Here is a 12,003-nt window from a genome sequence, read left to right as displayed (position 1 = left end):
TGCTTTTGAAAGTATTTCAAGCTCCATTTTCTTCCCACAGCAAAGTTGAAGGAGCATGTAGCTAACATTATTGTGATAAATCTATTCCTAGTGTTTTTCTTCCCAATCGAATCAGGAATACAAACATCTACTTCGGTCCTTCGCCCCAACCACACTCGAATGAATTCACATTTCCACTCTCGATGTGTGGTTTGTCTCAAAAAACAAAAACAAAAAAAAACTCTTTCATAGTTGGCTAGTTCAAATCACGATTCCATGAAAGTCCACTAAATGTATTTGTTTGATGTGTCTCATAAATCTCTTTCAGTCAACAGCAGTTTCGCTCTCCCCGCCTTTTTCCATACCATTTATTTGTTAAGGAAACTGGGTCACCTGTTCTGTAGAATTTTCCACATTCCGTTTTTGGATGGTTGCATCCTTGTGGTATTGATTCATGTATTTTTCAAATCTTGTAGTATTTCTTATAAACGGTTAGATCTAGATGTGGCGCTGTCCAATACAATTTCCTGTGCTGATGGAAAGCTACATCTGTGCTTCCCAATATGGTAGCCATTAGCCGCATGTAGCTAACGGTGTTAGCGCTGTCTATGCTTGGGGAAGAGATGGCAGGTAGAGAGTGTGGCAAACCCTAAAAGAATCGCCATGTAGATCCCTAAGGTCTGGAGCAGGGCCATGCCATCTGCAACCAAGAGCTGTTACACACCATTCAAAAAACTGCCCCTGGCCTACTACTAGGTCCTGGGTAAGATGGTGAATGGGACCCAAGACATCAAGGGACCATGCAGGTCCAAAACAATCCATTATAGAGGCAAAAGAAACAGAGAAAATGGGGCACAGGCAGGCCGGAGGGCAAAGTAAGCTCCATAAGTGGGTGGCCAGTCCCCCATGTCACCCACCATTGCCTGGCCAACTCTTCTTCCTCAGCTCATACCTATGGCCACCCGGGGGGAACTTTTATGACCAGCTGATAGAGGAGGGGAGATTTCACGCTTGATTCCTGAGTGGGTTGGCTCAATATGAGGATGTAAGCTGAAAATGGACTGAAGCTGCTGCACAGCCCCACTTAGGGGTAACCCTGAAATCCTCCCAGTTGGCAGAGCTCCAGGTCATGTATCTGGTCATCCCCTTTTGTAGAAAGAAAACTGTCTCGCCAGAAGGGTGTATACGGCCCCATGGGCAATGGTGAATGGCTTGGCTGGTTGGCCAGGAACCTATGAGGGGAAAGATTAGAAAATTAGGGTCAAGGAGGCTGGGGAAGAGGCATGTAGTTGGAGCAATAGGAGTAGGTACAAAGTGAGATCTTTATATCACGTGGATCACATGTCAGTGCCCACCAGAGAACATCTACCATGCAGGAGACTAAATGAAGTGGAAAGCAGGATTCAGCCCGTTGTCACGCTCTCTCAATAACCACCCCAGTGCTGGCATAATGGTAGGAGGGATACGGGCTAAAAATGGGCCCACCTGCCTGGGCACCCGCTCACTAAGACTGGTCTAGCTACTGCTACTGCTGTGGGTCTCCCCTACTGCCACACTGAGTCCCCCACATGGTGCCCTTCCACAGGGAGACCAGCCAGTCAGGGCCCCTGGCAACAAAGTTGCTTACATTCCCCTGAGGAAGGGCAGCAGCAGCTCTTAACTGAAATCAACACAACACATATGGGCAAGCAATGCCTCTCCTGCCTACGTGGCCTCCGCCAGCCCCTCTGTCTGAGGCTCACAGTGTTTGATCCATCAACATGGTATAGCAATAACATAACATCACCTCAGGCCAGGTGACTCACTTTTTAACAAAGGAGGTGTAGTAGTGGGATTCATTACCGACCCTGGGATTCACTGATCCTAAAGTCTCCCTCACCATCCAGAGCCACTCACCCCACAGAGCAATAGAAGGAATGGCCTTTGAAAGGTGCGGCGAAGGCACCAGCTTAGAGATGCCTCCAGTCGACCACAGAGCCGGAAGAGGACAGCTTTTTTACATGAGTAACAGATAAAGGGTGAGTATCCATATTATTTGTAAGTTTCTATTTCGAAATGATTTTACACTTACAGAAAAATTGCAAAAATAGCAGAGAGGACTCCTATATACTCTTCACTTAGTTGTCACACTAATGTTGATGTCAGAGATAACCATAGCGCAAATATCAAAACTAAGAACTGGGAAGGCCCTGGCCACCAGGTAGCTTAGTTGTTTGGGACATTGTCCCAATACACCAAGGTTGTGGGTTCAATCCCTGGTCAGGGCACATACATGAGTCAACCAATGAAGGTATAAAGTGGAACAACAAATCTCTCTCTTTCCAAAACAATAATGTTTTTAAAGAGTTTTAAAAAAAGAACTGGTAAAAAAAAAACTAATTGGTACAGTTAGGGAATTGGTACAATACTAAACTACAAATTGGATTTCACCTATTTTTCCACTGACATCCTCCTTTTTGGGGGGTGTTTGTTTTGTCCAGGATCTAGTCCAACACCTCACACTGCATTTAGTTGTCTTCTCCAGCAGTTTGCAACAGTTCCTCAGGCTTTCCTTGTCTTTCTGACTTTGACATTTTCTTTTTTTAAAAATATATTTTATTGATTTTTTTATAGAGAGGAAGGGAGAGGGATAGAGAGTTAGAAACATGGATGAGAGGGAAACATCGATCAGCTGCCTCCTGCACACCCCCTACTGGGGATGTGCCTGCAACCAAGGTACATGCCCTTGACCGGAATCGAACCCGGGACCCTTGAGTTCTCAAGCTGACACTCTATCCACTGAGCCAAACCGGTCAGGGCCATTTTCTTTTTTGTTAATCTCCACTTGAGAATATTTTTTTCCATCGATTTTTAGAGAGAGTAGAAGCAGAGGGAAGATACACACAGAGAGAGAAACAATGATGTAAGAGAGACACACTGATTGGTTACCTCCTGCACGGGCCCCGACCAGGGCCAGGTATGGAGACTGCAACTGGGGTACATGCTCTTGACCGGAATTGAATCTGTGACCCTTTAGTCCACAGGCCAGTGCTCTAACCACTGAGAAAATTAGCTAGGACCTGACCTTGACATCTTCAGTACTAACAGTTCCTTTATAGACTATTCCTCAATTTGGGTTGTCCCACATTTTCTCAAGAGATTGAGGTCTTCGGTAAGAATACCACAGACCTGGCGTGTCCTTCTCAGTGTATCGTATCTATAGTATAAGAGTTGATATGTCCTGTTATTGTGACGTTAACCTTGATCACGTAGTTTAAGTGATGTCTGTGGGGTTTCTGTACTGTCCGGTTACTGTTTTTCTCTTTGAATTTAATAAATATATTGGGGGAGATTCTTTAAGACTTTAAGATTGTGTCCAAAGCCAGTCACCAGGCCAGCCTCAACTGAAGAGGTGAGGAAAGAGACTGCACCTTCTGGTAAGAAAACCTGCAAAGTCATGTTGCAGAGGGCGTGGAGGCAGGTGGGCCCTTCATTGGGGCCACTTCTTTTTCATAATCAACTCCAAATCCCACTGATATCAAGTACCTCTGATAAAGGAATAAGTTTCCTTCATGCTGTTTGGCAAATGCAACCCAACAGTTGGACACAAAGAAATGATTGTGTCTAAGGGAGGAGAAGATAATTATTGCCTCAGTGTTCTTCAGGATTGCTTTTCTAGAAAAACAAAATACAAAACCAGTTTCTCATGGCATAAAAGAAGCACCGTAGCTCATTATGCAGGAAAGGGTTGACTAAGCAAGCCTGGACGGACTAAACCCTGTACCTTGTGAAGAAAGTTTCAGCCGTTGCCACGCTCTTGGGGGGTTATCTCTTAGCGCTTGCAGTATCCTGCCTGAGAAGAGTGTCTTTCTTTACCTGGAGGCCTTGGGCCAGCCAGATAGTCTATGCCAACAATGTGATTTATCCTGGGCGCCTTGGGCCACATGGTATCAGCTTGACCTCTGCCGGGTCTGGAGACCAAGATCCGCTGTAGAGGCAGCCAGACACACCTCTGTGACCAAGCCCTAATAAAATGCCGGGGTCCAGCCCCAGCGGGTCCAGGGGTCCCCAAAGGTATAGACGGAGTCGGAGAGAGGTGGAAGGACACAGAGACAGTGTTCAGTTGATCAGCAGCCTAGCCAGGATCTCCAGCCAGGATCTCCAGCCAAGTTCTGGTCTGGATCTCCAGAGAGGTTCTGGTTAGGATCTCCAGCCAGGATATGTGTCCATGTTCTCTTGCTAGGTTCTCCAGGTCCTCCAGCCAGGTTCTGTAGCCATGTTCCCTCGCTAGGTTCTCCAGCCAGGTTCTGTCCAGGTTATCCAGCCAGGTTCAGTCACCAGGTTCTAGTCAGGTTCTCTTGCCAATTTCTGTAGTCAGGTTCAGTCCAGGATCTTTTGCCATGTTCTCTCGCTAGGTTCTGTCTCTAGGTTCTGAGGCCAGTTTCTGTCCAGGAACTTTTGCCATGTTCTCTCCAGCGAAGTTCTTCTGTCTCTAGAGAACGTTCTGTGTAGGTTCTGTGCCTAGGTTCCGTCTCTCTTGGTTCCGTATTCTAAGTTCTGTGTCTTGCTGTCTTATTACATCTGTATTTATACCAGTTGATTCAATCCTATCAATCTCTATTTCAAAGGTTAGGGCGTTTCTTATCTCCATTTCAGGGAGTAAAGATTATGTACCTTAAGCATGATTGTTCGTAAAGTGATTAATTACCCACCTGGCACTAGTTAAGAGGTTTTATTCCCTCCCTAACTTCAGGGGAAAATCCCTACCTGGGGAAACAACCTTTCTCAGGGACCTTGGTTAAAACGCATAGTGCCAAGAAGGTGAGCAAACATATTAAGAACAGTACGCCATATATGCCAGGTCCCTTGAAACAGCAAGCATGGACCGGCTCCCGGCAATAAAACCCTTGGACACCAAGGCTCTGACTGGTGAGCATCTGGTTAGGAACACTTCGTATGTGTTGTCACACGTAATCGCTGGGAGAGCTAAGCGCAGCCTGCGCAACTCCACTGAGAGAGGACAACTGGAATCTTGTTCTGGTGTCTCCAGGACCCTGACCTTTGTACCTTTTCCCACTGTGATTTTAGTCTGTGTTATTTCACTGCGATAAACTGTAACCAGGAGTATTAACTGCTTGCTGAATTCTCTGTGTCCTTCTAGACTTGCAGGGGTGGGTAACGTCTCACAAGCCATATAAGGCTTGAGAAATCATTTGGTCTGGCCCTGCCCAGGCATTAGGGGTGAGTTCATTAAATGTTTGATCATACATAGCAGGCTGTGTTTGATTTTTAACTTGATAATTTTATATGGCCTGCAAATAATGTTATAAATATCCAAATGGCCCTAGGCAGAAAAAAGGTTCCCATAGGGACACCTGGACACAGTCATATTAGCATTTTGAAACCATAAATAGATTATCTTTGTCAGAATTAAAACTTGTTTTTATTTTATTTCATGTTTTTATTGATCTTTACAGAGAGAGGAATGAGAAGGATAGAGAGATAGAAACATCCATGAGAGAAAAACATCATCCATCGGCTGCCCCCTGCATGGCCCCTACTGGGGATCAAGCCCACTACCCTGGCATGTACTCTGATTGGCAACCGAACTAGTGACCTCTTGGTTCAGGGGTCGAGGCTCAACCACTGAGCCATACTGGCTGGGCAGAATTAAAACTTGTTGACTTCTCCAGGCTTTATTTTTTTCCATTTGTAAACAGGTATTTGGACTAACAGATCCCTGATCCTTTTATCTCTGGTCTACACATAAAATAAGGGAAGCTTTGATTCAACGGCTTCATTTTCTAATAGTACTTTGCCTGGTAATAGTTATACCTATGTCGTCCTGACCTACATGAAGTTATCTCTAAATCCTCTATAAAAACAATACTAACACTTACTCAGAATGACTACAACTCTTTTCCTTCTCAATGTGGAATAAATAGGATAATCTTGAGGTGTTGCTCCACAAGGAGGGGATAGAGCAAGGAACTAGCTGGAGTTCTTTGCATTCCCAAGTCCTGGCCAGCAGGAGGAGGGACGGAAGGGGCAGCTACCTCCTGTGGCCCTATGCAGGGGCACACCTGTTTCACTCACACGGGCAGCACTGAAAAAGGGGGTGATGCTGGTACTGCCCACTCCAGCAGGAGGCAGGATGCAGGGGCAGCACTTATTATACTCAGGTGGACAGGGCCACAGGATTGGATGATACTGGTAATAGTTGGGTTTCAAGCATCGTCAGGTCATTCATCCATTTCTCACCTAAGCCAAGCACAGTGCTGGGAAGGCAGAGATAAATGAGAAAGACAGTCCTCGTATGCCCAGAGGGTCCTTTCTAAGTCATTGGCCATGTAAGAATCCTCCATTCATCAGGGAGAAAGGTTGACTTGTCAAATGCTCAGTAAAATAACTGGATTTTGCAAGGTTTCAGCTGTTTCATTCCCCAGAGTTAACTTATGTTAAAAATAAAGGAAAGAGCATGAGATATTCACTCTGCTTCGTATCAGGATAATTTTTGCAGGCTTCCTGCTTTGAAATTTTGCCATGAGAAGAATAGATTGAAGGCCACTTACGAGAGCCCAAATGAGGAGGGGAGAGCTGTGATTAGGTCTCATTCCTTCCCATCATCTCAGGTATAAAAGAAGGAGGCAGGTCCACTTGCCGTGAGGAATTGATGCTTAGATGGAGTGGTGTTCTCAGACGTTGGAAATAATCCAAGGAAAGGAACATATGCCAGTAGGGATCCGGTTATGGATCCTAATATCTGATTATGGGGTCTTGGTTCAACCTGAGCTGTTCAGTAAAGACTTCTCTATTCACTCTGTTCAAAAGTGCACCACCACCACCAGCTGCCAGCACTCCTGATACCAGCATTTGATTTACATTTTTGAAAATTTTCTGAATGTATTAGATACCTCTGCCATGTAGTTAGTATACATTATCATTTTCATTGTCTCCCCAAATTCTATGTACTTATCACACAATTTAATTTACTTTTATCTATTGAAAGGTTTTTAGATCATTTCCAATGTTTTGCAAATATAAGTTGCAATGTGAGAATATTCTGTACATGCACTTTTGAACTAGATTAAAGGCTATGATAATTTAAAATTTTGATACAATAAAGCCTTTAGAAAGATTTTAGTAGTATAGTCCTATTAGGATTGTATAAAAAATATTTTTCCTAATTGTTCCAACCCTGGGTATCAATATATTGGCCAAACTTATACTGTGATATGACATATGTTATAATATTGTTCTTTTATTTTTAGCAAAGAGAAACATTTGTGACACTTTTATTGTTCTATGTATTTCTTTTTAAATTGGCTATTTATAACCTTATCTTATTTTCTTATTGGGGTTAAATTAAATTTCAAGAAGAGTTTATAAGGGTTGTGAACACACAATGCAATAACAACTGATGTATTAGAGAACTGTACCCCCAAACCTATATAGTTTTATTAACCAATTTCACCCCAATAAATTAAATTTTTAATAAGAGTAAAGAAAAGAGGAATTTATAAATTAAGGCTATCTTTTTTCTTGCATACATGTAACTCATATATTTTACCAGTTTGTCTTTAACTTTGCTTATAGCATGTTTTTTTTTCAAAATTTAATTTTTTTCTATAGTTGAATTTGTCAGTTATTTCCTTTATGAATTATGCCTTTGGTGTCATGCCTTTTCACCTAAAGAATATAAAAAACATTCCCTAATCATTTCCTTATAACTACTTTGATAATTTCCACTTTAAAATTTAAATCTTGAGTCCAGTTTATGCTTGTTTTAATGTACAGTCTTAGGAACCACCCTTTTCCCCCTCCAAATTATAAGTTACTCAAGAACAATCCTGGAGAGCGGGGATCTTGAGTCAATGCGTCGGCCAGAGATGAGCTATCATGGCTGCTGGAGGTACCACCTGGACCAGATGTTTGGGGCACACTGCTCCCACCACTGAAGATCTTTGTGGGCAGCCTCAAGCTGGAGACATTGGCTTCTGCCCACTGGGTGGAGTCTCTTGGATGACATTCCATTCCCCACACTCATCCTGGGGCAGCCAGTGGGCAAGTGGGGAGAACAGCTTTTCTTCCCCAGAGAACCGTCCTTACCTCAGCTCCTAGGGCCTCCAGCCCCTCAGCTCTATCATGGTGACTTGGTGAGGGGGAACCAATGCCAGAAGAAAGGGGCTGTAGACCCCCCCATTCCCCTCCCCATGGCCACAGGGCAGCTGGCAATAAGACTAGTATACATTGACCTCCCGTTCCCTGCATGAGGGCGGGGGGACTTCCCCTGCTCTGCCCCCCATTGCATGGGGGGAGGGCATAAAGAATCATTTATATGCACGTGGAGACTCCTTTCTCATCTGGGGCTTCTCTGGAGGGTTGGGAGGTGTGGGGAGGTTTCTCTGCAGAGGTTACAAATCCCAAATGCAGCAGTGGGTTCTGAATTGGAGGTGTAACTCCCACTTGCTGGTGAATAATTCATGTTGGCTGCTAGATGGCAATGCTCAGAGGTATCTAATGGGCGGAACTACCACCTCCAAGTTTGTGATTTACAAAAAAATCTCTCCACTGTGGTTTTCCTGTCTACCTCATAGGGTTGGAATGAGGATAGAGAAGGGGCAGGTTGCGCCCAGCCGGCATGGCTCAGTGGTTGAGCATCGACCTATGAACCAGAAGGTCACGGTTCGATTCCCGGTCAGGGCATATGCCCAGGTTTCGGACTCAATCCCCAGTGTGGGGCTTGCAGGAGGCAGCTGATCAATGACTCTCTCTCATCATTGATGTTTCTATCTCTCTCTTCCTCTTCCTTCCTCTCTGATATAAATAAAAATATATTTAAAAAAAGAAGAAAAAAAAAAAAAAAAAAAAAAAGAACAATCCTGGAATATTCCAGTCTTTTACCAGTGCTGTGAAAACAGACATTAAATTAATACATATTCCTAAGTCTTTTTTTTTTCTTTCTGGAGCCAGCACCAAAAAGTTTTCATTATTATAGCTTTGTAATAGATTTTTATATTTCATAGTTATTAGTTTCCGTTTTTAAAAAAATGTTCTGAGTATTCTGTTTTCCTTTCTGATGAAGTATGGAATTGCTTCATCAAACAAACAAACACAAATCAAAACAGTACAAACAATAATACCTTGCTGAATCTTTGAATTTTCCCAGTCCTGAGCTCCTCAATGATTTCTTCAATATCTTTGGGTGTCATAGTAGTTGTCATTTATTTGAACCATATGGTGCATCTACACAGGCCCCTAAATATTCCACCTCTATAAGAGTGAAAAGTTTGTCAGGTATAGTCTCCCCAAACTTTATTCCAAGATGTTTCTTTTCGTTTTGTAATCGTCACCTGAGGATATTTTTATTGATTTTAGAGAGAAAGGAAGAGGGAAGATTTTATGTATCATCAGTTCCAGAGAGAAGCATCAATTAGTTGCCTCCTGTATGCACCAGACCAGAGATCAAACCCACAACCTGGGTATGTGCCCTGACCGGGAATTGAACCTGTGACCTTGCAGTGTACAGGACTGTTCTCCAACCAACTCAGCCACACTGGCCAGGGCCAAGATTTTTCTGAAAGGCCTCCAGTATGCTGTCAGAGTTTCCAAGCATGCAAGATATAGTGGTGCAGACGTGAAGGTGATACTTTCCAACTGGCTTTCGATGATACATTGTATAAAAAGTTGCTACTTCATATACTCTCATTGAAGGTACTTGTAAAACTTCTGCAACCTTGTTCATAGAAGAGATGGGCAGCCATCCATTCTGTCTTTGGGACAAATCCAGAACTATAAGTACATCTGCTGTTTTATGCCCTTTGGGATAGTTTTTAAAAATTGCATCTACCCTCTTATAGTTTTCTGGTGTGACGTCAAATGGAGTATCTGAGTTATTCTCAGGAGTATCTGTGCACAAATAAGGCCCCTCAAGTTCCATTTTGCACAGCTGACTTATGCAAATTCCTTACATGTTGTCCCCACTGGGCAGTGAGGCCAGTCTCCCAGGCCCAGAGCACTGCAGAGAAGAGTACCAATACATTTTTGAGACTATATTGTTTAAATTAAAAGCTAGTTGCTACCACAATACACCTATTAGAAGGGTCAAAATCCACAATATTGACAACACCAAATGCTGGCAAGGATGTGGAGCAACAGGAACCCTCATTCTTTGATGGTGGGAAGGCAAAATGGTATATATACTTTGAAAGACAGTTTGGCAGGTTTGTGGTGTTTTTGTTGTTGTTTGTTTGTTTTTTTTTTACAAAACTGTTAGATTTTTCTTACCATATGATCTAACAATTGTCATCCTTGATATTTATCCCAATGAATAACTTATTTTATGTCCACAGAAGACCCTGTGTATGTATGTTTGGAGCAGCTTTATTCATAATTGGCAAAATTTGATAGTAACCAAGATGTCCAATAGGTGAATGGATAAATTGTAGTATATCTAGACAATGGGATATTATTCAGTGCTAAGAAGAAATGAGCTATCAAGTCTTAAATGCATATACTAAGTAAAGAAACCAATCTGAAAAAACTACATACTGTACGATTCCAACTATCTAACGTTCTGGAAAAGGCAAAAACTGTGAAGAAAACAGATTAGCCAAGGGCTCAGGGAGAAATGAATAGATGGAGCACAGGGGGTTTTTAGGGCAGTGGAACTATTCTGATACTATAGTGGTGGATACATGTCATTTCATACTTACCAAAACCCATAGAATGTATGACCCCAAGAGTGGACCCTCATGTAGAGTATTGACTTTGGGTGATGTGTCCGTATACATTGGGTTGTAACAAATGTTCCACTCTAGTAGGGGATGCTAATAGTGGAGGAGGCTCTACATGTGTGAGGAAAGGTGGTATCTGGGAACTTTCTGTACTTTTTCCCCTCAAATTTTACTGTGAACCTAAACCTGCTCTAAACAAAGTAAAAAAGCTAGTTGCAGCACATAATAGCTTTATGGCCAATGCTATTTTAAAGGTGTGAACTTAACACAGTTATCTTTGAAAAGTGAGATTATGGGTATTTGTTTTTATTTTATTTTATACATAGATTCTATTTCAAATACAGATATCATAAATTACCTATGTAACCTTTAAAAGGCAGGTTTTTGTACTGGGGGGAGATAGTGATTGTAACTCATAACCTGACCTGGAGGAAATGAACAGTCCAAGCCAAGGGGTTGTCTTGGCCAGCGCTCCTCCCAGCGGGCTAAGCCAGGCGAAGGCTTTCCTGAGAGTCCCTAGAGCATGGCCCCGCGGGCTTATGGGAAATGTAGTCTCGGAGATCGCTGGACCGGTCCTCGGAGGACCCTGGGATGGCTAGCAGCCGCTGCATCTGCGCATGTGCGAGGCTGTGAGCGCACCGGCGGCCGCCCTTCCCCCACCTCCAGCCGCGAGTGGGTGACAGGGCCCTGGGTTTCCACGTATCTTCGCCGCCCCGCGCTGTGACCGGGCCTGGCACTGAGCCACGAGTGGAGACTGGCCCCTCTAGGTATGAGGGAGGCTGACAGGCAGCTCCGTGGGGCCGGGGGGCCGAGAGAAAGGAGATGAGGGATGGGCTCGTGCCCACGCGGGGTGGGAGCCCAAACTTCGGCGACTCGCTGGGGGCGGTGACCCTTGGGGCGGCCGCCGGGCGCACTCCTCGGCGCGGGGTTGGCAGGGCTCGTCTCGCCTTCCTCCCTTTGTCCGGAGAAGCGCCTCGGACCGCGGCGAGGGGCCGGCGGGGCGGGACGGAGTCCGGAAGTCCGGCCGGACGCGCGCGACTAGGCCGGCGGGTGCGCGGCGGGACACACCTGGCTGCGCTCACGTGACACGTGCTGCGTGCGTCGGCCTCGCGGGCTGGTGGGAGGATTGAAAGCTCTGGCCAGTGCCCCGGTGCGCACGAGCCGCGCAAGGAGAGCCCCGACCCCTTTGCAGGAGCCTTTCGGGCTGAGTGTTCACCTGACCCGCGCCCCTACCCGGGACTCGGCTGGCGTCCCAGGCTCAGCCGAAGGGAGAAGGGCCGCTCAGAGGGGAAGGGACTTGCGCAGGTCG

At 44.7% G+C, this 12,003-nt stretch overlaps 1 pseudogene; it reads right to left on the bottom strand.

The window, feature by feature from the left end:
- Positions 1–7,934: 7,934 nt before the first annotated feature.
- Positions 7,935–11,305, bottom strand: LOC118674759 (annotated as a pseudogene).
- Between the last annotated feature and the right edge of the window lie 698 nt (positions 11,306–12,003).

The sequence above is a fragment of the Myotis myotis genome, unplaced genomic scaffold, assembly GCF_014108235.1.
Source record: "Myotis myotis isolate mMyoMyo1 unplaced genomic scaffold, mMyoMyo1.p scaffold_m19_p_19, whole genome shotgun sequence".
Classification (NCBI taxonomy): domain Eukaryota; kingdom Metazoa; phylum Chordata; class Mammalia; order Chiroptera; family Vespertilionidae; genus Myotis; species Myotis myotis.
This window is presented reverse-complemented; position numbering and strand designations above follow the sequence as displayed.